The sequence below is a fragment of the Mustela putorius genome, unplaced genomic scaffold (assembly GCF_011764305.1).
Source record: "Mustela putorius furo isolate JIRA1106 unplaced genomic scaffold, ASM1176430v1.1 tig00001059_pilon_pilon_pilon, whole genome shotgun sequence".
NCBI classification, from domain to species: domain Eukaryota; kingdom Metazoa; phylum Chordata; class Mammalia; order Carnivora; family Mustelidae; genus Mustela; species Mustela putorius.
In genome coordinates this window covers 377,817-382,360 of record NW_025421553.1, presented here as the reverse complement: position 1 = coordinate 382,360, position 4,544 = coordinate 377,817, and the positions used below count along the sequence as shown (strand labels likewise).

Sequence of the window (4,544 nt, the reverse complement as noted above, 5' to 3'; positions counted from 1 at the left end):
AGCCGAGATGCCCTTCAACAGACAGATGGATAAAGAAGATGTGGTCCATATATACAATAGAATATTATTCAGCCATCAGAAGGGATGAATACCCAACTTCTGCATCAACATGGATGGGACTGGAGGAGATTAAGCTGAGTGAAATAAGTCAAGCAGAGAAGGTCCATTGCCATTTGGTTTCACTTACTTGCGGAACATAAGGAATACCATGGAGGACATTAGAGGAAGGAAAGGAAAAGCGAATTGGGGGAAATCGGAGGGGGAGATGAACCACAAGAGACGGTGGACTCTGAGAAACAAACTGAGGGTTTTAGAGGGGAAGGGGGTGGAGGGATGGCTGAGCCTGGTGGTGGGTATTAAGGAGGGCACAGATTACATGAAGTACTGGGCGTTGTACATTAACAATGAGTCATGGAACACTACATCAAAAACTAATGATGTGTTTTTATGGTGACTAACATAACACTATTACAAAAAAAAGAAAATCATTTAAAGGAAAAACAAAAAGAAAAACAAAAACCATCAAGTCTTTCCCCAAAGATTTTGAGCATTTTGTATACCATCTAACAGTGTGTAACAATTTTGGTTGCTCTACTTTGTCACTGTCACTTAACAGTGACATTATTATTATTGACAACATTTTTATTGTTTTTTGTAGTTTTTTGTTTATTAAGATTTTACTGGCATTAAGTGAGCTCTGCCTCATATGTGACAGTGGAAATCTATCCAAACTTTCTATCTCTATGCAACCTACCAAAAAAAGGAGGAACCGAGAACCTTATAGCAATGGCAATAAATATGAGCCCTGGCTAGCAGGAAATTATCTTGTGTGTCCCTGTCACTCTGCACTGATCATAGAGCCTGATGGGGGCTTCATCTCACTATCCTGAGATCAAGACCTGAGACAAAACCAAGAGTGAGATGCTTAACCAACTGAGCCAGCCAGGCACCCCAGAACCAACTTATTTCTGATACTTATTCCTCACCCCCCAAATCAGAAATAAGCCCCACCTCACTGAACCTGGGCCTGTAGGTAGAGGGGCTTTAAACTTGGGGATGGTTTTGGAGAAAATGGAGGGGTGGAGTGCTCAGCTTGTCTAACAGGTCACAGGTTCTGTGAGCGTCTCTGTGGGGATGGGAATAGGCCTTCCTGGCTCTTCCACCAAATCCTTAGGAAGGACTCTGAGAAGAAGCCATTAGCTAGAGAACAGCCACCTTCCTGGTCTCTGGCCTCAAGGCTAGTCTCGCCAAGACCCTTTGCAGTAAGGGGGAAAGGCCGCTGCACACGGTAAGCACGTTGCCTCTCAGAATGCAGGAAGAATGGAGAGCTAGGGAGCTTGGAAGTATGGTCCCTCACCACCCTGAATGTAGGAACAGCCACTGGCAGCTCAAACTGAAAGCAGAAATCTTTCTTCAGATCTCGTCACAGGTGTTGATCCTGATCTCCGGTTGTGTTGGCTTGTTTATCCTCCATTTATGGAAGCTTCTTGCGTCTCCCGGGTCCACCACCGAGATGGGACAGACAAACTCAGTAAGGATATTTTCCAGTCCTCCTTTGAAAGAATCTTTAAAAAACAGAAAAACCCAAAACACTGGATTTGCTTTAAATGAAAACCCTCTTAGAACGCAGGCAGCCAGCCAGCATGGAACCTGGCCCCCTGCAGGGAGCTGCCAATAAGGAGTCTGCCGGGGCACTCAAATGCCAAGTTTTCTTCTAAAACCTAGTCTCCTTTCAATAAAAGATAAGACAGAGGAATAAAACAGAGGAAAGTCCTACTCTGAGATAAGAGTCTCCCTCCCTTGACTCTGGTCACAGACTCAGAGGTGTTGGCACTGGCATGGGGCCTCCCTGGCTTGGTCTCCTACACTTGGGCTCCTCTTTCAATCTCCCTTCTCCTTGCCCTGCTGACCAGCGGTGGGCACTCCTTCTGTCTCAGCTCCTCTATCCCTCAGCTGCTCCTTTTCTCCTATTGCTGACAGTGGTCCTTCCGTGTTAGCAGGGGCAAATAAGTATCTATGTGTTTGTTTTTTAATTGCTCAGAATAAGTTATTGACCGACTAAGTCCTCTTCTAGTTTTGGAACAACCCTATTACTCCAGTGCTGACAGGAGGGGTCTTGTAAACAGTGCCCCATTGATGTGTGACTTCAACTCATCACCAAGGTAATTGTCATGCTGGCTCCCCTGGGAGGACTGATACAGCCATGAGCCAGGGTGTCCTGTGAAAACAGCTGGAATGCCACCTCCTGGCTGGCCTGGCTGCCACGAAGATTCCTCTGGTTGAGCCCAGGATGTCCAAAACTGTTCTTCTGTCATCCCCCAGGACCAGTCTCACCCTTGGGGGTTCTCCCAGTCTGCTTGTCAAAATACCCCAGTGGCGGCATGGGGTGCATAAGCAGGTTGAAGGGAGTGGGGAATGTTCATGGCAGCCATGTTGCTGGGGCTGGCACCAGACATGCACATCTGGTCTTGGGTCTGCAAGTTCATGAGTTCATAGTCCAGGGCCAGCTCTGGCTCTTCTGGTCATGGACTGATCCTGGGACTGTAGCCTCCTAGGGTGATACATGACTGCCAGGTAGAGGGTGGTGACTAGCTACCTGGGCTTGCTGAACCTCGTGAGGCTCTCCCCCAGAGGGGGAGGCGCTCCCACATTGCTCAGGGGCCCTTCCACCAGCACTTTCTGTTCTTTGTAGTAGTCCAGCAGGTTCCAGAGCATCTGGGAGGACAGGGCCTTTGAGTTGCCTATGAGAATGACCTCATATCATGCTTTGGTTAGGGCCATGTGAAGCTGCCTGGGGTTGTTTAAAAATCCAGTGCTCACTAGTGCACTTGCAGGAGAGTAAGATAAAGTCTTTGTCCCACCCCAGAATGTGTCCATTGGGCGAATTCTACCTCCTGGTAGAGTTTGCTGTGCAGGGAGCCACTGAAATGCATGAGTTCTATGAGGTCGGAGGGTTGGCCCTGCTTAAGGGCATGATGCTGCTGAGCTGGTCTGGCTTGGCACCTTTCTTCAGCAGCCTTGTGATGATCTGCTCTATGTGTCCCACTTCCTTCCTGTGAGGTGCTTGAGCTGTTCTGGCAATCTCTTCTGGGCTCTGCGTCATCTAGAACATCAGCTGATCAGGTTGGGGTAACTGGAAGTCCAATCCCTTCTTCCTAAGATCTGCTGCAGTGATGGCTTTTTGAAGCCAGAACTCTTAGAAGTTGGATGAGAAATGCTGAGGGTAGGATGCATCATGGTGGACCTGGAGGTGGATGAGATGGATGGAATGGATACCAGCGCCACGAGCTGCTTGAAGAGTGACTGGGACAGCCCAATCTCATCTACCATTTTGCATATCACCATGGAGCTCAGCTGGCAGTGGTCATTCATGAAGATGAGCTAGTTGACTCCAAGGACTTTGGGGACCATGCACTCTAGCTTAGTGGCTGGCGTGCTTGCCTCAATTAAAATGGGCCTCAGTTGCCCATGCCTCCACACCCATCTGTATTCATGAGCAACTCCCTTTCTATGGTTAGCTTTGGCATCAGGTAAGGTTTCTTTTCTGCCAACAAGAACTCCCCAGTCTCCTCGTTCATTTGATGCAGCTTCTGGAGCTCCCCATGCTCTCCATGTTCCTGATCTGGTTGTGCAGGGACAGAAATGATACTGAGTCCTGATGCAGAACAGCATGATTTTAAGCTTGGTCTGGTAGATCTTCTTGCTCAGTCAATCTATGATTATATTACTTGGGGCACAGAGAAGCAGGGGAGCATTGCTTTGCCCAGCCAGGTAGTAGCTGATAGTGGCCAAGGAAACTATCTTCCTGATGCCTGGTAGGTCTTATATCAGGCTCATTGGTCTTTTTGTATAGTCCGAAGAGTGGTTCCAGTTGGGGAGTCCTTGTGCCTTAAAGTTCTTGGGCAGCTGAGATCTGATGATAATGTCCTCCAGCTGCCATCTATTGTAGCCCCACCTGGAGGTCTCCTCCAATGAGGTTGACTCCCACCTGAAATCCTTCTGCAAGTTTTGATCGCCACGACACACACAAACTGCTTTGCAGCTCAGTGGTGAGGTCATCACCATAATTAACAGGGACCTTGAAGACATGGCTTGATCGTTTGCCATAGGGGATACCAAACCATGTTTCCTTTGCAAGCAAGCATATCTTGTTCCCTTGATTAAGCCACATATCTCAACCAAATTATGACTACATTCTCTTCACCAGAGAATTGATATTCAGTGTTGAGCCAAGTAAAGTAGGCATTTGTCTTCTTGTTAAGGACTAGGTCCCACCTGATGGTGATGTTATGCTGAGACTGGGGCTCTTTTTGGTTTCTCATCATCGTTGGCCGGCACCTGGACAGGGGAGCTTGTAAGTGCATGTGCAGGGGAGTAAGATAAAGTCCTTGTCCCACCCCTGGAATGTGTCCATGTGGGCAAGGTCAGGATGTCCAAAACTATTCTTCTGGCATCCCACATGGCCCTAACCAAGGTATGATATGAGGTCATTCTCATAGGCAACTCAAAGGCCCTGTCCTCCCAGGTGCTCTGGGACAAGGAGG

The 4,544-nt window shown here is 48.1% G+C and overlaps 1 pseudogene; it reads right to left on the bottom strand.

Annotated features, from left to right (window-relative positions):
- Window positions 1–2,146: 2,146 nt before the first annotated feature.
- Window positions 2,147–3,330, bottom strand: LOC101680199 (annotated as a pseudogene).
- Between the last annotated feature and the right edge of the window lie 1,214 nt (window positions 3,331–4,544).